At 45.4% G+C, this 24,088-nt stretch overlaps 1 long non-coding RNA gene across 3 annotated transcripts in view; it reads right to left on the reverse strand.

Moving 5' to 3' along the window:
• Positions 1 to 3,291: 3,291 nt before the first annotated feature.
• Positions 3,292 to 24,088, reverse strand: part of LOC112443470 (uncharacterized) — a 126,173-nt gene continuing 105,376 nt past the window's right edge. For 2 of the 3 annotated variants that reach the window (XR_009492391.1, XR_003031851.2), the window contains 2 exons: positions 22,620 to 22,789; positions 12,917 to 14,895 (listed from right to left, as the gene is read on the reverse strand). This is a non-coding gene — a long non-coding RNA (uncharacterized lncRNA). Of the gene's footprint in view, positions 3,407 to 6,750; positions 6,862 to 12,916; positions 14,896 to 22,619; positions 22,790 to 24,088 lie in introns of those variants that run through there. The other variant, XR_003031850.2, reaches the window with a different exon arrangement.

Here is a 24,088-nt window from a genome sequence, read left to right on the forward strand (position 1 = left end):
CAGCTTCTTCTGCGTTACTGGTTGGGGCTTAGACTTGGATTACTGTGATATTGAATGGTTTGCCTTGGAAACGAATAGAGATCATTCTGTCGTTCTTGAGATTGCATCCAAGTACTGCATCTCAGACTCTTTTATTGACCATGATGGCTACTCCATTTCTTCTGAGGGATTCCTGCCTGCAGTAGTAGATATAATGGTCATCTGAGTTAAATTCACCCATTCCAGTCCATTTCAGTTCGCTGATTCCTAGAATGTCGACATTCACTCTTGCCATCTCCTGTTTGACCACTTCCAATTTGCCTTGATTCATGGACCTGACATTCCAGGTTCCTATGCAATACTGCTCTTTACAGCTACGGACCTTGCTTCTATCACCAGTCACATCCACAGCTGGGTATTGTTTTTGCTTTGGCCCCATCCCTTCATTCTTTCTGGAGTTATTTCTCCACTGATCTCCAGTAGCATATTGGGCACCTACTGACCTGGGGAGTTCCTCTTTCAGTATCCTATCATTTTGCCTTTTCATACTGTTCATGGGTTCTCAAGGCAAGAATACTGAAGTGGTTTGCCATTCTCTTCTCCAGTGGACCACAGTCTGTCAGATCTCTCCACCATGACCTGCCCATCTTGGGTTGCCCCACGGGCATGGCTTAGTTTCATTGAGTTAGACAAGGCTGTGGTCCTAGTGTGATTAGATTGACTAGTTTTCTGTGAGTATGGTTTCAGTGTGTTACAAAACTTAATTCATAGGACCGGTAAAAATTTTTTTTGTTTAAAACGTTGGATGATGGAAGAAGTAACAAAGAATTAATAAGTGAGAAGAATCAGCACCCATATAAGGCAAGTAGTCTCTTTTCTAAAGTGAAGTCAAAATCAGTAGAACATATCTCCTACCATTCCCCAGCACCAAAGTTCATTCCATTCCCTCCACAGTACACCAATATTCTAGGACCCGAAAAGGATCGTCTAGAAGCCAATTCCTTTGTTCCAAATCAACAAGAAGCAACAGCAGCCGGTTTCTGTGGGCCACAAACAGTTAGTTCACAAGATCTGCACTTACCTGGATCCCCGTGTCTCACTGTCATAATCAGAGCACCCTCAAGACCTTGCCTGGAGACTGAGGCTGGAGGCCAAGGATGGCCCAGGTCACATCTCCCATCCTCTAGGAGCTCACAGCCTAGTGAAGAGGAGATTAAGTACTCACTAAATACATATTAATATGAACAGCTACCATTTACTGAGGACTTACTCTGTGGCACCGGTAGGCACTGCTTTAAATACAAACCCTGTATGCACTCACTTAATCCCCATGAGAACTCTGAGATGGTCACTGCCACTTGACAGGTGAGGAAACGGGTGCAGAGGAGTTAAGATGTTTGCAGAGACCTAATCACACTTAGCGTTTTGCATGGCGAAGGAAACTAGAAGCCTGAGACAAAATATCTGCAAACATCCAACTGACAGTGGATTAATCTCCAACATATAGCAACAGCTCACGCAACTCGATAAAAATAAAAACAAAGGTCCCAGTCAAAGAGTGGGCAGAAGACCTAAATAGACATTTCTCCCAAGACGACATACAGATGGCAACAGGCACATGAAAAGATGCTCAACATCTTTAATTATTAGAGAAACGGAAACCACAATGAGGTTCCACCTCACACCAGGCAGAATCGTTGTTGTTCAGTTGCTAAGTTGTGTCCAACTCTTTGCAACCCCACGGACTGCAGCACACCAGGCTTACCCGTCTTGCACTATCTCCCAGAGTTTGCTCAAACTCCAACCACCACCACCACCGCCACCTCACACCAGTCAGTATGGCCATCGTCAAAATGTCTACAAATAATAAATGCTAGAGAGAAAAGGGAACCCTCCTACACTGTTGCTGGGAATGTAAATTGGTGTAGCCACTATGGAAAACCAATATGGAGATTCCTTAAGAAACTAAAAATAGAGTTACTATATGATACAATTATCTCACTCTAGGGCATATATCTGAAGAAAACTCTTAACTCAAAAAGATAACATGCAGCTCAATGTTCATAGCAGCACTGTTTACAATAGCCAAGACATGAAACAACCTACATGTCCAACAAAGACGAATGGATAAACACGTGGTATGTATGTGTATATCATAAACACGCGCACACATGCGCACAGAGGACTACTACTCAGTCATAAAAGAGAGTAATACCAATGGCAGCTTCAGAGCCTGCCTCCATACGGTCCTGAGCGCACTCCTTTATCCCTCTGAGCCTCAGCTTCATCGTTACATGGGCTTGATTGCAGGGATTAAAGGCTACAAGCAAATGTGCTTGGTGAGTATCAAAGGCCTATAGATCACAGGGGCGTCTTTCTGCCCCCTTTTCTTTCTGCTTTTGGAGTTCTAAAAGCAGAAGTGTGCACTTGGTTGAGCTGATGGGAGGGAAGCCTGTGTGGTTGGAGTGGGGTTCTGCAGAAGACAGAGCCTGAATTCTTGAGGAAGGGAAGTCAGGGAGATACCCTCCAGCAGGAGGGCTCTGGAAGGCGAGGAGCAGTGGGAACAGGGAGCACCCAGATGCCTGGCTCTGCCCTGGTATCAGTGCTCACGGGGGTGCAGCTCAGGGGGAGAGGCCAGGCTCGATGGGCCCAACACTCCTGTTGGGCCTCTGCGCTGGGGTGATGCAGCTGAGGTCAGGTAGCAACTGGTTCTAGACGGAGGGCAAGCCCAGGCCCATGTTCCTTGCACCCCAGGAGCCAGGAGCTCATTAAAGAGAAGGGAAGGAGCAATTACCTGCCAACTTCAGAAGCAAAAGACCAGAAGGAGCGGGGGCAGGAGGAGGGTGGTTCTCCACCTGGGGCTCCAGAAGTGTGCCAGGACACAGAGGGGATGAAAGGAAGATGGAGACGGCTTCTGGGGTCATCAGCTGAGGTCAGGACAGGGTCAGTCAACCAGGTGGCCCGGAAGGCTGGGGAGAGTGGCTGAGGCTTGATCTGACCTGTCATGGGGAGCCCCAGGGTGCCCTGGACAAGGAGGGGCAGGCTTCAAGGGAGAGAGGGGCTGTGGGCGACTGAACTGTGGGGGAATGGGGAGGAAGGAAACCCCAGATGGGGCTGTGCCCTGTATCAAAGGTGGTGCTGTCAAACAGAAATATGCCAACCCCCTGGGTAATTTACAATTGTAGGATAGCCCATTAGAAACAGCAAGAAGGTGAAATTACTTCTGATAATATATTTAACCCCATATATCAAATATTTGTTATTTCAACATGAAATCAATGCAAAAATTACTATTGCAATGACTCACATTTCTCCTGTGCCAAGTCTTCAAGGTTGGGAGTGTCTCTTGGCCAGGACACCCGGATGCAGATTAGCCGCTTTTTGGAGTCATAGGCAGCTGGCAGCTGCAGCATAGGACAGCACAGGTCTAGACAGAGGAGAGGCTGGGCTGAAATGACTGCGGATGAGGCCTTTCCCGGCTTCCATCTGTGCCCTCTGTAAACTGCCACCAGCTCGAGGGCTCTGCTGTCCTTCAACACGAGCCATGAGCAAGGCAGCACCCCTGGCCAGCCTCCTCTCTGCTCTCGGGCCAGGCTGGTTACCTGTCTCCCGTGAATGCCTTGAACATTACTTAGCCCTGGATTTCTCAGATGGTCCGGGAGAAAGGAGTTGGTCTTAGAAAATTAATGTCTCTCTATTCTGAAGCGCCCCCATCTTCTGAGGGCTAGGGTGGGCTGAGGAAGTGGGTTTCGAGTCCATGGTAGTCGCTCACCCCAAGATAACGCGTGGAGAAGGCGGCGTTGGAGACCTGATCGGGAGCTGCAGCCAAGAGCAGGGGAGGCTAATTTAAAACAGCTGATTGGTATGGGTAACCAGGTGCCACGGATAAGATGCTTTCCCTTGCTTTTAAGCCCCTCCTTTAAGCTGCCCCTGCACCTCCTTGATTCGGGAGAAGAGGAACTGGCTTCTAGAGAATCCTTTTAGGTTCCTGGGATGCCAGTGTGCCATGGAGGGCACGCGACAAACCGGCGCTGGGCAACTCGGGTCTGAGTCTCAGCTTTATGGCCTCGAGAGAGTCGGGTCGTCTTCCTGCACCTCAGTTTCCTTACCTGAGATGTGAGAACGGGAATGCATATGGTTGGGGGGTTTATTCAAAGGCTAAGATGTGCGTGAAGCCCCTCACCTGGGACACGAGGGCCCCACAGATGGGAAGTGACTTACGGGTTCCGATTACTGTCACTGCCATTGCTGTTCATGGAGCAGGGCCTGGGCTGAGTTTGTGGTTTGGGTTGGCAGAAGCAACAGGAGAAAGACGTGGGGGGGCAGGGAGGGGCCCATGGAGGGATGTCTCCTTACCACAGCCACTCTGCAAGGGGGTCTCTGAGGGATGAAGGTGGAGCCAGAGGCCCCCCATGATGGGCAGGGTGTGAGAGGGGGCGGCCGGGAGCTTGTCCTGGGCGGGCAGGCGGGCGGGCGGGCGGCTCTCCAGCCATAACTGTGAACTCTGTCTGGGGGTCACGTTCTTCCCCACAGGTTTCCAGCTCCACCTCCCACGTCCAGAGTTACCCAAACATTTTCCAAACCAGTCTGACCCCTTTCTAATGTGTTCCAGATGCACTTGCAAGAAACTGGAAAAATGCAGAGCCAAGTGGGAGGCTGTACATTTATAGGGCTGTACTGGGCCCGAAGATTTTGCCCAGTGGGTGCCCCGTCCCAGGGGTCCAGTTGCCTCCAGGCCTCCTCCTCTCGTCTCTCCCGGGAGGAGTCCTCCCCCAGCCACTGCCCCTGCTGAGGTAGGGTTTGTCTCGGGCGTGTGCACTGACCCTCGGACCCATCACTGGGCTGGTGTCACTCATTTTCTGGCTGTTTATTGAGCACCTACTATTATTATTTTCTTTGTATGATTTTTAAAATGGAGATAAAACTGACATAACATTGTGTCAGTTTCAGGTATACTGTATTTTCTTAATAATTTAGAAAAACAGTTTTGGTCTCACAAACTCCCTGAAAGGGCTTAAAGGAGCTCCAGGGGGTCCAGGGATCACTGGGAACAATGTCTTTAGAGGAAAACTACGTGGATTGAGAGAGCTTAAAATAGGGCAACCTGACCCAGGCTCAGGGACAAGACACTAGAGTGAAAAGGAGGACAGGGTACAGTATGTGCAAAGGCCAGTGGTGAGGAAGAGTGGGGTACTCTCGAGGGACTGAATGCAATAATTATGAATCCTCAGCCTGGTGTATACTGGGGCCGCTGCAGGTCCCTCCGCCCCTTAGATTCATATCACTAAAAATGTGTTGACATGCCCAGTACAGAGCTCATCCCTTCCCTCTTGGAACTGACAGCCTGGGAGAGGGACAGGGGATGGCCATTCCCACCAGCATGACTGTGATGTGTGCAGAGATGGGGGAACTGGTCTGATTTGTGTGCGAGCAGGTAGGGCACAAACAGCAGGTTTGGAAAGTCAAGGTGGAGGGGGATTTAAGTTCAGTCTTGAAGGGAGAGTAGAGGTGATCCAGGCACAGAGGATGGTGTGTTCATACCAGGCTGAAGGACAGCAGGGCTTAGAGGTTGGGAAGGAAGAGTTAGCCTGTCCTGTGGTGGGAACGGGAAGGTGCGCCGTGGAGGGGTGGGGAGATCAACAAGGGCGACGGCCATTCAGTGCAGGGTGCAGACCAGACCAGCTGACTCAAAGCTCTAAACCCATCGTGGTTTGTTGTTAAGACCACAGGCTGAATTCTAAGCCTTGGCTCCATATCTTGTAGGTAAGTCACTTCATCTCTTCGGACCACCTTATAGATACCACATTGATTGGAGTTTTGGATTCCGGTCTGGTCTGCCTGGGTTCAGATACCAGGTCTGTGATAATTCACCTGTGTGACCTTGGATACGTCACTGAAACTCTCTGTGACTTAGCTCCTCCTCCTTATATAATAGGAATAATGCTGGTACCTACTGCATATGATTACTGTATGGAATCAGTTATATGTACAGTTATGGGACTAAAATATTATTCCTGACAGATTCCTCACCCCGAAGAGGGATGTTCATCCCAACTTCCCCACTTTAGGTTTCAGCATCTGAAAAACTCATGAAATTTGCATCAGGTACTATTTTTATCTGAGTACTTCAGAGAGGAGCTGAAGCAGAGGATATGGGGGAGGGGTCTGTCCAGGGAAGGCCCCATAGGGTCCTGCTTGGTTACATCCAGTCCTCTGGCAGGCCTGGGAGGCTGCTTCTGCTCTCCCTGCACAGAATGACCCACCCACCATGGCTCCTTTCCCTCCTCATCCCCATGGACTTGTTCCAAAGGACAGCCTTGTTCTATGATGAAAAAACGCCTCCTGTGCTTTCCAGACTGAGTCTTGTTTTACTACCACACTCAAAGCAGGTGAAGACAGAGTAGTTTGGCAGAGGAGAGTGTTGGGTGTCTGCAGCCTCACCGCACTGGTTTGAATCCTGCCTTCCCTAGGTAACAGCTGAACAATTGGAGCATGTGACTTACTACAAAATGCTCATCTGAAAAGTGAGATAGTAAGACCTCCCCAGCAAGCTGTTAAGAACAACAGAAGCACTTGGAATAGTAGGTTCTCAGCAGATACTTGCAAGGCTTGCTGCTTCTCAGGCAGTGTGCTCAACACTTTGTGTCGCTTGGCCTGACGAGGGTACCTTGTAATCATTCCCACTGGCAGGTGTCAGGTCCATGGCCCAAGGACGCAGAACCAGGAAGGTCCACACCCCACTCCACCTTATTCCAAAGGTTATGCTCTCACCTGCTTTCCATGTTGCCGCCAACAATAAATGCTTTCCAGTCTTCATTTTGCCACTTTCTGGTTGGGAAACTTTGGTTAAGCTGATTCCTTCTTCTGAGCCCCGGCTTCCTCCTGCATTAAAAGATAATATGAAGTCTGAGATGTGAGTGGAGAAGAATGTGCCCATGAGGTTGGACTCCCACTGAGATCCTGGCATGGCCTTCCTGCTCCTTCTTGGGGAGAATTTGACCAAGTCTGCATGGTTCCTGCCTCAGTTTCCCCCTTCCATAAGAACAAAGTAAACTGCCTTGATGGATTCTGAGGCTCTTCCTATAACTGGGCCGTCTGAGCTGCTTCTGGGGAATCTGAAGTCCAGAGAGGCTAGGAAAACAGCAGAGCACGGAACTGTCAGAGCTGACAAAGCAGCCAGGGCCCTTCCCTCACCAGCTTGCTGAGACTCAGTGTGGCAATCAGGATGAGCCCCCTCCGGGATGCCGTACCCAACTGAGAGGCCCCTCAAGTGTTGCAGAGTGGGGGCACTGGGATTCAGCCTGCCTGCCGCTGAGTTCTGGCTTTACTTCTTAGTTGCTGTGTATGTGACCCTGTAGGATGAGTCACTTACTCTCTCTAAACTTTGGTTTCTCCATGGGTAAAATGGGGTAGGAATGCCTCCTTCGTTGGGTCGCTGAGGGAGATGAGGTCATTCACATAATGGGCTCAGCACTGATCACAGAGTCGAGCAGGTGAAGTGCTGACTGTAGCCGAGAGCCTCGCATCCGATCCAATGTACACTCCAGTCTCTTCGAGGGCAGGCACCTGTCTACCAAGATCTATATCCCCGGGGCCCAGCACAGCACCTGTCCGTGCTCAGCAAATGCGTCTGAAATAGGGAATTAGCTCCTTCCAGTCACAGATGAGGAGTCTGAGAATCAGAGAGGGAACAATCAGTGCCCAGACAGCCAGGTGGTGGAAAGGCAGTATAGGAACCCAGCTTCTAGAATTGAGGCTGATGGTGTATCCATGGCCGTGCACAAAACCTTGAACTTTGTCATTTTGTCGACAGTCACCTGAGAGTGACTTGGCATGTCTTCACTTAGTGCCATGGAGTGGGAGAGCGGGGATTCAATGTCTTTGGGTTTCCACTGGACCTTGGGAGCTAGCAAACACCTCTATGAAACTGATTGTGATCATTTATATGTAGAATCTAAAATATGGTACACATGCACTTACCTATGAAACAGAAACAGAGTCACGACATAGAGAACAGATTTCTGGTTGCCCAGGGGTGGGGTGAGGGACAGACAGATTGGGAATCTGGGGTTAGCTCATGCAGACTGTTATATACAGAATGGATAAACAGTAAGGTCCTAGTGTATAGCAGTATACACTGTATACACTCAGTATACACAGTATACTCTGTTCAGTATCCTGTGATAAACCATAGTGGAAAAGAATATGCAAAAGAATGCATAACTGCATCACTTTACTGTACAGCAGAAATGAGCACAGCACTGTAAATCAATTACACTTCATTAAACTAAAACAAAGACAAAAAGCCAAACCCTGATTTTGGGAGGTCCTCACAGCCTGAGAGAATGCAGAGGGAATCTCTGGGGGTACAAATAGCGTAACTGTGCTTGCATACTTACAGTGGGGCTTGCCCAGGAGATGGGGGGTCTGGTGCCAATGTTTCCAGACAGTGATCTTGCTAATAGTCTTTCAGTGACCCGAACATGTCCAAAGGCTTGCACAAGTCTGTCGAGCTCTCCCGTCTACCTAACTGCCCTGGTGTTTCCTAGCTGAGCTTTCTTGCTGGAAGCAGGAGGTGGGTTGAGCAGGAAACACTTTTCTGAGCCCCGTATAATGAGGTGTGGTGACCTCTGGTAGTGAAAGCTCATCCTCCCTCTAGGAAGGCCGCTTGGTGCCTGGGGACAGTAGGCATGGATGGGTGTGATTTGAGGAGATAACGAGAGAGAAAAGGTACTGAAACATGTTTGTCAGATGCAACTTCACTTTCACCTTTCACTTTCATGCATTGGAGAAGGAAATGGCAACCCACTCCGGTGTTCTTGCCTGGAGAATCCCAGGAGCCTGGCGGGCTGCCATTTCTGGGGTCGCACAGAGTCGGACACAACTGAAGCGACTTAGCAGCAGCAGCGCCCATTCTCTATTTGCCATTTTTCCTTGGGCTTCTTAAAGGCAAGTTCTCCACCCTCCTGCCAACTCCTGCACAAACTGTAACTTCCGGTCCTCTCCATCTCAGCAAGGATGCCATCACCTGTGCAGTTTAAGCCAGCTATCCAGTCCCCACCCTTACCTTTTCCCTTTCCCCACGTGCAATCCAGCACTAAGTTTCGTGGGCTCCATCTCCAAAATATATATCGACTCTAGGCAGGCTCTGCATTTGCACCTGCCACTTTGGTCTCAGCCACTTTGCACCTCTCCTGGACTCCTGGAAGAGCCAGCTGCCTTCTGCTTCCACCCTGCTCCCGTGTGGGCCCAGTGATCAGATGCTGCTCAGGTCTTGTCTCATCAGCCTCCTCTCCCCCCATTCCCAGCTGCCCCAGCACAGGTGGGTTTTCTGAACCTGCATGCCCCAGGGTCTTTGTATTTGCTCTTTCTATGTGCCTGGAATTTGTTTCCCTCATGGCCCTGCACAAACTCTATTTTTGTCCTCCTTGGGGTGTCAGTTCAAATCACATTTCCCCAGTGATGCCGTCCCTGACCCTGGCCCTCAGTGCCTCCCTGCATCTCACCCCAGCGATGTGCTCCAGGGTGTCTTGCTTAGTCTATAATCATCTTATTTTCCTGTTTAGTCTGTCTTCTGGAACAACAAACCTTTTCAGTAAAGGGCCAGATAGAAAATAGTTCAGGCTCTGTGGCCCTATGTCTGTCGCAATGATTCCACTCTGCCGTTTTAGTGTGAAAGAGTGCGATGTATAAGTGAATGTATGTGGCTGTGTTCCAACACTTTACTTGTAGACATTGAAATTCATGTAATTTTCATGTGTCACAAAACACTCTCTTTTTGACTTAAAAAAACTTCAAAAATTAAACAAAACAAAACAAAACAAAAAACTCAAAACATTTTTTTTAGCTCCTGGACCTTATTCAGTGGGACAGTGCGCTTTCATTCGCCAACCCCTGTTTTAAAACATAAGCTCTATGAGGCCAGGCTTCTACCTGTCTTTTCCATCACAGTACCCCAAGTATACCACAGTTCTTGGCACATAAAAGATGCTCACTAAATTCTGGGGGAATAAAAGGAGACAGAGGGGGCTGTATCTGGAGCTCACTGGACTTGTCTCAAACACGCAGCCATGATGTTTCTGAAAACAAGGAATAAAGGAACCAGGATAAAAAGGAAGAATGATTATGAGACAGGCATCTGAAGACCTGTCAACACAACTCTCTGGACATCATGTCCATCCTCGCAGTCAGAACAACAATCGACCACCCATGATCTGTATTTTCTAGGCCTAGAGATTCTTTCAAGTCAGCCCAAGGAGCCATTGCGCTGTGTGAACAATCTGGTGAGCTGGCAAGTCAGCCAGGCTTTCAGAATTCTAACCCGTGGAAAAGCCATGGACATTTTGTCCTGGCTCCGAGAGTTACCATCTGAATAAATTAATATTTACATGCTTTTATGAGGAAAGTTACTCTTGATCTTTGAAAAGGAAAATCAACCTTTCAGTCCCACTTGGCATTTGTATCTTTGTATCTCTCTTAGTTGACACCTTGCCACTGGCTCAGAATAAATATTTCTCTGATATTTTTTTAATAGCATTTGTCCCCCTGCTATAGCTTTGAGACAAAATACTTTTCTGGATAATACTCTAAGAAGGAAAATACTTGGCTCTCTCCTCCATAATTTTTGATGGAACCTGTTTATTGCCTGTGGTCATTCCACTGGCGGTCATTTGATGCTTTGGGCTGCTGAATGAGGCCCCGTTTGGGCTGTGTCTCCGGACACCAGTAGAAACATTTGGAAACCTTAAAGAAAACTCAGACAATTGGCTGAATTTTGGGCAAAATATAACCAGATTCTACTTCTCACCTCATATCAAAATTCTGGATGAGCTAAAGATTTAAACAAGGAGAAAACATGAATGAACAAAGCACGGGGGATAAAAATGTCTCTAAACATGTTACTGAAGGCAGAAACATAAAGACAATTACAGAACTTCCTTGGTGGCTCAGTGGTAAAGAATCTGCCTGCCAAAGCAGGAGACACAGGTTCGATCCCTGGTCTGGGAAGATCCCACATACTGTGGAGCAACTAGGCCCACGCGCCACACTATTGAGCCTGTGCTCTAGAGCCTGGGACCCGCGACGACTGGAGCTTGCGTGTCCTGGAGCCTGTGCTCAGCAGCAAGAGAAGCCACCACAATGAGAAGCCTGCTCACCTCAACTTGAGAGTGGCTCCTGCTTGCTGCAACTAGAGAAAAGTCCATGCAGTGAAGACCCAGCACAGCCCAAAATAAAGTACAATTAAAAAAAAAAAAAAGACAATTACATAAGAGGTAAAAATCTTCAGCACCAGACTATCCCCGCCAAATCTCTTAAAATCTTGAGAAACCACAACCTTACAGAGTTATTTGCTGACAAAGCGTTAATTAATTAAATTGTTTTTTATCTATCTTCGGGAGAGGACATTTAAATTCTACTTTATTACCATATTTCAATTATACAATGCAGTGTTATCAACTAGAGTCACCATTAGACATTGATCCTCGGAACTTACTCCTTTTATACCTGAATTTTTTTTTAATTTAATTTTATTTTTTAACTTTACAATATTGTATTGGTTTTGCCATATATTGAAATGAATCCACCACAGGTATACATGTGTTCCCCATCCTGAACCCTCCTCCCTCCTCCCTCCCTGTACCATCCCTCTGGGTCATCCCAGTGCACCAGCCCCAAGCATCCAGTATCGTGCATCGAACCTGGACTGGCGACTCGTTTCATATATGATATACATATTTCAGTGCCATTCTCCCAAATCATCCCACCCTCTCCCTCTCCCTCTCCCACAGAGTCCAAAAGACTGTTCTATACATCAGTGTCTTTTTTGCTGTCTCGTATACAGGGTTATTGTTACCATCTTTCTAAATTCCATATATATGCGTTAGCATACTGTATTGGTGTTTTTCTTTCTGGCTTACTTCACTCTGTATAATAGGCTCCAGTTTCATCCACCTCATTAGAACTGATTCAAATGTATTCTTTTTAATGGCTGAGTAATACTCCATTGTGTATATGTACCATAGCTTTCTTATCCATTCATCTGCTGATGGACATCTTGTAAGTTTTTACCAATTTCTCCTTATTTCCCCAGCTCCTAGACCCTGATGATGACTTTTATACTCTCTCTCTCTTTTTTTAGATTTCATATAAATGATATGCAGATTTTGTCTTTCTCTGTCTGGTTTACATCACCTAGTATAATACCCTCCATTTTCATCCATATTGTTGCAAATGACAAGATTTATTTTTCAGTGCTGAATATTCCATATACACACATATAGACACACACAGATATATATATGTGTGTGTATATGCGCCGAAGAATTGATGCTTTTGAACTGTGGTGTTGGAGAAGACTCTTGAGAGTCCCTTGGACTGCAAGGACATCCAACCAGTCCATTCTGAAGGAGATCAGCCCTGGGATTTCTTTGGAACGAATGATGCTAAAGCTGAAACTCCAGTACTTTGGCCACCTCATGCGAAGAGTTGACTCATTGGAAAAGACTCTGATGCTGGGAGGGATTGGGGGCAGGAGGAGAAGGGGACGACAGAGGATGAGATGGCTGGATGGCATCACTGACTCAATGGACGTGAGTCTCAGTGAACTCCAGGAGTTGATGTTGGACAGGGAGGCCTGGCATGCTGCGATTCATGGGGTCGCAAAGAGCTGGACACGACTGAGCGACTGATGTGATCTGATCTAAATATATATAAGATAAAAATACATCTTATATAAAAATGTTATATATACATTTTATATACATAAATATAAAAAATGTTATATGTATTTACATATAAGATTATTTATCTTAAATATATTTATGCATAAGATATGTACATATAAAACTTTTTCTTGGTCCATCACCTGTTGATGGACACTCTGGTTGTTTTCATATCTTGGTGATTTTGAATGATGCTGCAATGAACATGGGAGTATACAGCTATCTCTTTAACATAATGCTTTGTTTCTTTGGGATATACACCCAGCAGCGGGATTGCTGAATCATATAGTAATTCTATTTTAATTTCTCAAGGAACTTCTATGCTGTTTTCCATAGTGGCTGCAGTTTGCATTCTCACCAGCAGTGCACAGGGGTTCCCTTTTCTCCAAATGAGTGCGTGTGTGCTAGGTCAGTTGTGTCCGACTCTGCAACCCTATAGGCTGTAGCTGGCCAGGGTCCTCTGTCCATGGGATTCTCCAGGCAAGAATACTGGAGGGAGTTGCCATTTCCTCCTCCAGCGGATCTTCCGAGGGATTGAACCCACGTCTGTGATGTCCCCTGCACCGGTAGGTGGGTTGCCTTTTTTTTTTTTTTTTTTTAACCACCATATCCTTGCTAGCATTTGTTATCTTGTCCTTCTGAAAAGCCATTCTAACAGGTGTAAGGCGATAGCTCACTGTGGTTTTGATTTGTATTTCTTTGATGGTCAGTGATATTAAGCATGTTTAATTTCTTTAATTTATACAAGTATATAATCATTGAGGAGAGAAAAACCACAACCGAAAACTGTGGAGTAACTATGTAGAGCTGTATACATAAGGCTGTTGGTAGAAAAATGAATAAAGACCATAAGCAGATGACTCACAAAGTAAGTTCAACTAGCCAACAAATATTTGAAAAAAATGTTTACTCTTATTAGTAATTTAAAAAACCCACAAAACAACCCTGAGATGCAATGTTCTGCCTGTCAAACTGGCAACTGTGAAAAAGAACGAGAGTGAGTGCTTGGTGGGCTCTTGGTGAGGCCTCGTGGCTACATTTACCCGAAGTTCCAAACTCAGCAGTTCTACTTCCAGGAATTAAGAGTCACACAGTGTTTGGAGGGTTTCCTGCACTTGCATTACCATTAGGGCAGGGACGCTGTCTGGATTAGTCACCCTTTGTGAGCACCTATCAGATGCTTGGTAAAAGCTGATTGAATATTGGATAACTGAGTGAACATGAAGAGATACAGACGGAGGAGGAAAGAGAGTTCTAAGCAGCAAAACACTGGAGGCCTTCTCTGTGTTCATCAGCGGAACTGTTCAAACTTAACAGCCTACGTTGCCAAGTGTCCAGTGGTGTAACCAGTGACCTACCAGCCAGCTGACTAAATTGATATGAAATCAGTCAAGAGGAGACGTGTACACTTTGTCTTCATTCGTCAGGTATTTTGCTATGCACACCGCTGTTGCCTCTGTGTTGAACTGGAGCCTAAGCATATGAAACTTTTTCCATATTAAAGGGTTAAATATATTTATTATCCCTTACTGCTAGATTGTTAAAGACCTAATACACCAAGCACACACATGCCTTCCTTCTAGCCTCCTCTGATGTCAGAAAATACTACCTTCTACTTTACTAGGCACCCACTATGCGCGCACGCGCACACACACACACACACACACACTCACACACACACACCCCCCAGACCTCAGCCCCAGAGTTACCGGCAGTATCAAAAACCTTGGAGAATAACATTCCTGTTTGAGGCAATCTAATTAAACTTCTCCTGTCAACTCAAAGTGGCCCCCAATGGACAGATCAAACCTATTTTTAGGTTCCGAGTGTTATAAGAAGAAATATTTAATTAGAATGGGGGTGTTTAAAATAGCTTTCTCTCTTAACATCAGTGCCTGCTGGCTTGTTTTCCCTGATGTCATTAATCACTAGCGAACAGATGTCAGAATTCACAGCTATAGCTCCCGTTGAAATCTGCCTTCTTTGGGTAGTTGGTCCCATAACTCAAAATGCCATGTCTCTCCAGATTTTGGCACTTTCGTACAAGCGAATGGCACTGAGAGCTTTAGACAATTGATCTTTGAGCTTTTCTTCAGAATAAGAGCCCCAGGCAGGGTATTTCGCCCACGGAGCTCTGTGTTTCTTGGCGCCAGTGGAGAGATTGTTGTATTCAGACTGGGGAGTAGAAAATGTTCTGTGAAAAAAAAAAAAAAAAGAAAATGTTCTGTGGTGTTGCCTTGAGACCTGAGTGAAGAACTGGGCTACATAGAAAAGTGATGGAAGGGAGGGAACTCAAGCTCTGTTAGGGTTCAAATCAATTTTTTGGTATTATTTTATCATTCTTTTGGATCAACAAGTTCTTTAGAAACTGGAGAACTAGATTTACTTTGCCTTACCTAACAGTCATGCTGTATGGAAGGTGATTTAGATTAGACTTTAGTTTTTAAAAATCACATGCGTGATCAGTCACTTCAGTTGTGTCTGATTCTTTGCGACTCCATGGACTGTAGCCCCACCAGCTCCTCTGTCCATGGGATTTCCCAGGCAAGAATACTGGAGTGGGTTGCCATTTCCTCCTCCAGGGGATCTTCCCAAGCCTAGGATCAAACCCGTGTCTCCTGAGGCTCCTGAATTGCAGGCAGATTTTTTTTTTTTTAAACCGCTGGGCCATGATGGAAGCCCAACTCACACAAGCACTTAAGAAACCCCAAGCACTGTGCTCAGAGCTTTATGTGTTCTTAACTCACCTAGTCACCACGACAGCCCTCTGAGGTAGGTAGTATTTTTATCCCCATTTTACAGAAGAGGAAACTGAGGCACAGAAAGGATAAAAACCTTTTCCAAAGCCACTCCCTAGTGGGTAGCAGAACCAGGATTACAACACTCTGGCTCTGGAGTTGGGTGCTTAGCCATGTCTTCTTTATTATGTTATGATTAATAAGGAGTTTCTTTATTTATTCCTAATAGATTTTAAGTGTTGCATGCCTTCCAGAACGTCACCTGCTTGCTTCCTACAAATTACTGTCTTTCTCCTGAGCTCAAAAGTTATTAAAAGTCATTATTTGTGAGAGGAAAGGCACTTTTATACAGCACTTGTGGGAATATATATTAAATCTGTTTGGCCTTTTAGTCCAATGTTTCTACTTCTAAAAATGGATTTAAGGAAATAATTTAAGATGTGTATAGAGAAATCTGCTTGAAGTGAATAGACACCTCTATTTTGTTTTTAGTATCATCAGAACCTAGACAGTTTATGGCACACAGTGGGCATTTGACAAAGAAATATTAAGTGAACAAATTGCAAATAACAAACAAATAAAAGACAAAGATACAAACTAAACTTCAAGAGGATGGAATAATTTTATATCTATTTATGGTATGCTATATAGACATTAGAAATCATGTCTAAGAAGAAATTTCATTAAGAGAAGCTTTACATAATCTATTAAGTGGATAAATGAAAACCAAGAGATTAGAGAGATTATTTTCTTGGGTTCCTACCACCATCCTAGCAGCAAAATGGTATTTATAATTTTTCTGCAATTACTAAATCATTTACTCACTGTCCAGTTCAGTCACTCAGTGGTGTCTGACTCTTTGTGACCCCATGGACTGCAGCACACTAGGCTTCCTGTTCATCACCAACTCCTAGAGCTTGCTCAAACTCATGTTCACCGAGTCAGTGACGCCACCCAACCATCTCATCCTATGTCGTCTCTTTCTGCTCCTGCCTTCAATCTTTCCCAGCATCAGGGTCTTTTAAAATAAATCAGTTTTCGCATCAGGTGGCCAAAGTATTGGAGTTTCAGCTTCAGCATCAGTACTTCCAATGAATATTCAGGACTGATTTCCTTTGGGATTGACTGGTTTCATTTCCTTGCAGTCCAAGGGACTCTCAAGAGTCTTCTCCAACACCACAGTTCAAAAGCATCAGTTCTTCCGTGTTCAGCTTTCTTTATGGTCCAACTCTCACATCCATACATGACTACTGGAAAAACCATAGCTTTGACTAGATGGACCTTTGTTGGCAAAGTAATGTCTCTGTTTTTTTAATATGCTAAGTTGGTCATAACTTTTCTTCTAAGGAGCAAGCATCTTTTGATTTCAAGACTGCACTCACCATCTGCAGTGATTTTGGAGCCCCCAAAATATAGTCTCTCACTGTTTCTACTGTTTCCCCATCTACTTACCATGAAATGATGGGACCGGATGCGATGATCTTAGTTTTCTGAATGTTGAGTTTTAAGCCAGCTTTTTCACTTTCCTCTTTCACTTTCATCAAGAGGCTTTTTAATTCCTCTTCACTTTCTGCCATAAGGGTGGTGTCTTCTGCATTTCTGAGGTTATTGATATTTCTCCCGGCAATCTTGAGTCCAGCTTGTGCTTCATCCAGCCTGGCATTTCTCATGATGTACTCTGCATAGAAGTTAAATGAGCAGAGTGACAATATACAGCCTTGATGTACTCCTTTCCTGATTTGGAACTAGTCTGTTGTTCCATGTCCAGTTCTAACTGTTGCTTCCTGACCTGCATACAGGTTTCTCAAGAGGCAGGTCAGGTGGTCTGGTATTCTCATCTCTTTAGGAATTTTCCACAGTTTGTTGCGAACCACACAGTCAAAGGCTTTGGCATAGTCAATAAAGCAGAAGTAGATGTTTTTCTGGAACTCTGTAGCTCTTTCAATGATCCAACAGATGTTGGCAATTTGATTTCTGATTCCTCTGCCTTTTCTAAATCCAACTTGAACATCTGGAAGTTCACGGTTCATGTAATGTTGAAGCCTGACTTGGAGAATTTTGAGCGTTACTTTGCTAGCATGTGAGATGAGTGCAATCGTGCGGCAGTTTGAACATTCTTTTCATTGTCTTTCTTTGGGATTGGAATGAAAACTGACCTTTTCCAGTCCTGTGGCCACTGCTGAGTTTTCCACATTTGCTGGCACATTGAGTGCAGCACTTTAACAGCATCATCTTTGGAGATTTGAAATAGCTCAGCTGGTATTCCATTGCCTCCACTAGCTTTGTTTGTAGTGATGCCATCTAAGGCCCACTTGACTTCACATTCCAGGATGTCTGGCTCTAGGTGAGTGATCACACCATCGTGGTTATCTGGATCATGAAGATCTTTTTTGTACAGTTCTTCTGTGTATTCTTGCCACCTCTTCTTAATCTCTTCTGCTTCTGTTAAGTCCCTACAATTTCTCTCCTTTATTGTGCCCATCTTTGCATAAAATGTTCCCTTGGTATCTCTAACTTTCCTGGGAGAAGGATATGGCACCACACTCCAGTACTCTTGCCTGGAAAATCCCATGGATGGAGGAGGCTGGTAGGCTGCAGTCCATGGGGTCGATAAGAGTCAGACAGGACTGAGCGACTTCACTTTCACTTTTCACTTTCATGCATTGGAGAAGGAAATGGCAACCCAATCCAACGTTCTTGCCTGGAGAATCCCAGGGACAGAGGAACCTGGTGGGCTGCCGTCTATGGGGTCACACAGCATCGGACACAACTGAAGCGATTTAGCAGCAGCAGCTGGTCTTTCCCATTCTATTCACTGTCAGAGGTCTAGTCTTTCCCATTCTATTCATCGTTAGAGGTATGTTTAAAATTATTCAGCTATTACATTTTATTGTTTTAATGTGTATTTTGTAGTTTTAAACAACTGTTCATTTCAGAACATCACTAGTATTATCTGCCTGGCAACTTGTGAATGGCCTGTATTCTATTCTTTGGGTTTGGAATGTGTTTCACCTCTTCTACAATAAATGTATTACTTTCGTAATCAGAAGAAATAAATGTTTAAAATTTTACCTTCCATGGGTCAAAAGGAAGGAATAAAGATAACTAAGGATAGAGAAAGTAAGTGTTGATAGAAAATTGCCAAAAAAGTGGTTACATTTAGTTGGTGGCATTAGGGTTAGCATTTCACGGCTTTTAATTTACATATGCCCTCCAATTATATGATGATAAACATATATTATATAAACAATAAAACAATCATTTTTTTAAGGGGAAAAGTAGCGCCTGGGTGGGGGATTTTTAAACTTGGCTGCAGCATTCCGCACTGGTTGGGGAATTTTCTGGTCTCCACATAAACTGCAAGCCTCTCCTGCCTGCCTCGACCTTACGATCCTGGCCATCTTGCTGACCCACTAGGGATCGCCATGCCTCCAGGGCCCTGACAATAGTAGATGTTCCCATGTTTAATGATTGTACTAAAATAGCTGTGGAGTTACTGTTAATTTAGTATTTTAAAATGTGTTCCGCTGGCTTCGTAAGGCACGGTTTTCTCACCTCTACTAATCCCTCATCCCCAGGGTTGACACTGACATCCTGGAGGATTTCAGGTGTATGCACCAGAGGGTCGGGTGCATCAGCGCTTTTTCGGAGTGAAGCCTCTGAACCACCTGGAGGATGGAGTGTTTGTCTGGGAGACTCGCTGTTAGGCTCAGACCCCGACCCTCTGATGGTGTTGAGCCATCTCTGCTATAACTTTTTGGTGGTGAGTTTGTGGGTGACAGTTAAGCCTTAAGAATAGTCACAAAGCTCTGGATGGCCACTGGGGGTCAGTCTTATGCACAGGAGGTGCGAGGGCCCCCCTCCCCCTCCCCCAGTATCTTCCCAGCTCACAAACTGGCCACTGAGATTTTGCCACAGGAGATACTTCTTTTTAGTTTAAGATTTCCAGCAGGGATAATATTTAAACACTGGCAAACATTTACACTTTAATGGGACGGAGGGTTCTGAAAGCATGTTGGATAGGCAAGGACTGAAGATGGCTGACTGCCTCTTCTTATCAGGCTTTGTGTCAGGAGCCTTATAGAGTAACCATAGAATTTATTCTCCGGTTGGGATGCTGCTGAGTGTGAAAGGAGATGCTAACTGTACGGATGCCACAGGCAAAAACTGGGAGTGTGTATGGATGTATCTTGTTGGGTTCATAGCAAAGATAAATTATTATGTCTATTTAGATGAGGGACCTAAGTCTCAGAGAAGTCAAGGAACGTGTCCAACATCCCTGGTTTTACAGTTAATGTTCTTTTACTCCCTTAAGGCTCAAGGTCACTGGATTCCTGAGGTCAACAGGAGAGGGACATCAATGTGGAGAGGGGGTGGGGCTTAAACAGGGTAAAATGAGGAACAACCCAATGGTACTTTGTACACGTCCTGATTTTGTCAGGACCGGCTTTGGAGGCAGTCTGAGATAAGGATCCTGGCTGAAAAAGTCCTCTGTCCCTCTGCTGCTCTGCCTCAAATGTGTCTCATCGCCTGGTGTCAGGCCACCTGTCCAGGAACTGTGCATCCCTCTCTGAGCTGTGTGTGTGGCCTGCCGTGAGGCCAGAGCTCTGCTTCCTGTGCGTTATTTTACTTCCATGCCATTGTCTTTCTGTCTCAGGTCAGGGGTATGATGGGGAGGGTGTCTCACACAGGGTTTCTCTCATGCTTTGAGGTTTTGAAATTTCCCTGGATTTGCTCCATGACTGAGGGAAAGAGAGAAACTTGTTTCATGTCCTGGAGAGGTTTTCATTACAGATAGCCAAGGAGGATTTGAGGCGCCCATTCCAGGGCCTGGAATTCCAGGGGAGGAACAGGTGCTGAGCATTTATCTCATATGTTAGGGGGCTGCCCACATGGTGCTAGTGGTGAAGAATCCCCCTGCCAATACAGCAGACTTAAGAGGCATGGGTTCATTCCCTGGGTTGGGAAGATCCCAAGGAGGAGGGCATGGCAACCCACTCCAATATTCTGGTCTGGAGAATCCCATGAACATCGCTGGTGGGCTACAGTCCATGAGGTCACAAAGAGTCAGACACGACTGCAGTGACTTAGCATGCACGCACACATACGTTATGCGTGTGTTCCCTTAGGAGGGAACATTTCCTCCCTGCATTTCCATGTGAGGGCTTCGTCCCAAGTCAGTGTGGCCCACGGAACCACCTTCACCCGGTGGAATTCATCCCACGAGTAGTAAGGTGCTGCTTCTCAACTCCCATTTCTGTCGCATTTTTTCACACATCCTTGGTCTTCACGTCTTGACCTCCTCCCTATGAAGAGGTCATCAAAACTGAACTTAAACTCTCACCTGGAGATTCTGGGATGTCCCAAGGAGAGAGTATGGCAAGAAGAGACCACCCTGCCACTCATCACCAAAGAGACCTTCGCAATGGCCCAAGCACGCCTGACTGCACGAAGCCAGATGGCAGCCTGTGCACCTTTTGAGAAAGTCCAAAGCCCTCATGACACCTCTGTTTCTTTCTCCAAGGCTACCCTCAAGGTCACCTCTAGATCTGAGCTCCTTGTTCTTTGAATATATTTTGTAAAATGTACTGTCTCGCCATGCATTTTCTCATTACCCCCATTCTATTCAAGGGGAGACCAGAAGTTGACCCATTTCTACCATAAAACGAAACACAATTCTAGGTTCTGGGTACATGGATGCATCTTCTATAGTCTTTCCAAATTCCTACATACAAAAAGGACAGCTGAGCAGCAAAACCACACACCAACGGTCAACATTTACCAAACATCGCAACTGCCTCCTCCAAACCAGGGTATTCCTACGAACGCCCAAATGGAGAGACGGAGGATAAACCGTTCCAAACCACAAGACTCCCATGCATCAGCATCAATGTAGAAGCAGCAGAGGGTAACAACAGGGAGACTGGTGAACTTGAGAACAAGAGAATCTGAAAATATACCGCCGGCGACATGGGTGGCCAACTCAGGAGGCGTAGTTGAACCTGGTGGCAGGGCTCATGCTCGCTGTTCACAGGGGAGGGCGAGAACCCCCAGTGAGGTTAAGAACGGCAGGAGCAGCCCAGCCCCAGGGAACTCCAGCAACTGATCCTCTCAAAAACATCAACGGCCCTCTAGTGTTTAGCGTGTTAATCCTAGACACCTTTATTTTTGTTTGCTTGACATTCAAACCCCTTCAGAGTTTCACCCTAACATGCCTTGCCAGTATAATTCCAACCACATCTTTCGATGTGCCCTCCATGCCAACCACGCTGTTCGAGGGGGTTCCACTCACCTTCTCTGCCTCCTTGCGTCTTGCATTCCACTCAGCTATCACAGTATGGCTTGGGTGAATTCTGGATAACATCACTGAAGTGGGCAGGTGCGAGACACAGACGGTGGCTCTCACTTAACTTCTGGCACAACGTTTTTATAAATACACACTCCTTTTAGAAGGGAATATAGCTTCGGCCAGACAGAGTTCACTTAGTTCCACAAACAACAGCAGAACTCCTATCACTGTGGTTCTTGTTACAACACACAAGTTTCCCTTGACTTTCTACTAATGTAAAATAGTTAAATCATGTTTTTATTAAAAAAAAAATCCACCCCATATTTGGAAAAAGGCTAAAAGGCACTTGCTTGATTTCTGAAATAATGATGGGGCATTTCTGTTTGTTCAGAGCGTGCCAGCCAGGTCACACAAGGTTGGGGACCTTAACCAGTTTTGAAGATTCTCCAGGGAAATAGATGTCCAAAGAGAAGGCTCCAGTCAATTTGATGTCCCCCTGTTGACTGTGGCTCTGTCCTGCCCCCTGCCCCCATGGGATGTGAACAGAACTGCCCCTGTTGAGAGAGGGCATGGATGCAACATTTTCCATTTTTTCCACTGAATGTGAGTGTGTGGCGGGAGGACGATTTTGATATGCAGAATCCCACCACGTCCTTGGTCAGAGAAACAGATGTACCATATGATTTTGAGTGTGGCACCCAGGATTTGGGTCTAGTTCAAGCACACAGCTCGTAAAAGCCCAGACAATAAAACGTGAAGATGTAAAAGATAAAAGGGTTGCCTTCAGATGCCATAAAATATTGTTTAAAACCATTCTTAACCATAGCATTCTAACCTTTACATTTCCATTTTTATGCATGGAAAAAAGGACTGTTCAGTATTTGTACTAACCGAGCCTCAGGAAATGAACATCTTCTGGCCATTAAAAGCAGGTTCTACTAGTTCAGTAACGGCATGTGAATCACTCTCCTTGCGATCCCGGGCTTGCCATCATGCTGTGGTATGCATTCATTTCCTCGTGCACAGGACCTTGCTAATGCTTTAATTCCTGTAGGTAAATCCTGTGGGAAAATGTCATACTGCATCTGAATTTCTGATGAAAAAGTTTTTTGTTTTTTTTTTTTTAAACTAAAGAGAGATTGGTTGTAGCTGATTTAAGATAGCAACCATTATGGACATCTCTTGAATATAATTATGGTTAGACTTGAACCTTTAAACATTTAGCTAATGCTGTTTTCCAGGCATCATTTAAATTAATAGCAAACTAATAATGATAAAATGAGAGCTTATGTATATTACACATTTTTTGCGGATTAAGCCTCGTGCTTTGTAAATCTTCCCAACATGTCTGGGGCAGGAGCTGATGGGCAGCTCCATTTTATAAATAAGAAAAGTGAGACTAGGAGGTAAAATTAACTTGCCTGAGGTCAAACAGTTCCAGAATTTTCTTCCAAATCTGTCTGGCTCAAAAGCCAAATTTCTTAAATCACTTTTGATGATTTTCGCCCACTTGAAATTTGTATAAAATGCAAAGTAAATTTTCTTAAAACCAGAAACTTTGTTTAAAATATACAACTGTCCCCCTTTTGACCCTGAAGTTGGGGGGCTGCATTGCTCCCTATATAAAGGCAGTGTAGTGGCAGTAAGTAGTTTAATTGCCTGGGTTTTCATCTTTTCATTGGCAAGATTAAGACATTGAGCTAAACACTCTTCCAAGAGCAACTTTTCCTTCTGACGGTCAGTCATTTGTCTGTTCAGCTAATGTTCTTTTGGATTTCTACTATAAGGAAAGACTGGGTGATTTAATTATAAAATGGAATAATGAGGTGTGATCCCTGAGTGTAAAGAACTTGGTTTGATGAAAGAGAAGAACTCACCAATCAGTAGAATCCAGTGTACATCTGTGCTGTAAAAGGTATGTGTGCATGTGTGTATACACACATGTGAATATATGTACACACACGTGTATGCACACATGCAGTCACGTGTGAACATGTGTGTGCACAGACACATACACACTCATGCCTGTGGGAAAAAAGCAGAGGCAGGGACTTGGAAATGGTGTTTCACACAAGTGTGACGGTAATTCCACGAGGAGAAGGGGCTGAGTCTGTTTTCAGTCCCCCTGTGTCTCGGACCTGGCAGATCAGTACATATTTGTTGAGTGATGGCATGGGACGTAGTCTGGATTGTAAAGGATTCAGAAGCTTCACCAGGCCAAGAGGAGGGGGGGTGCATGTATTCCAGGCAGCAGGAACAGCATGTATAAAAATGAGGAGCACAGAAATGTCGTGGTGGGCACAGAAGGAAGGTGCCTGTGGGGCAGCAGCAGAAAACACGGCTACAAAAGGTCACCTTTG

Source organism: Bos taurus, chromosome 22, assembly GCF_002263795.3.
Source record: "Bos taurus isolate L1 Dominette 01449 registration number 42190680 breed Hereford chromosome 22, ARS-UCD2.0, whole genome shotgun sequence".
NCBI classification, from domain to species: Eukaryota; Metazoa; Chordata; class Mammalia; order Artiodactyla; family Bovidae; genus Bos; species Bos taurus.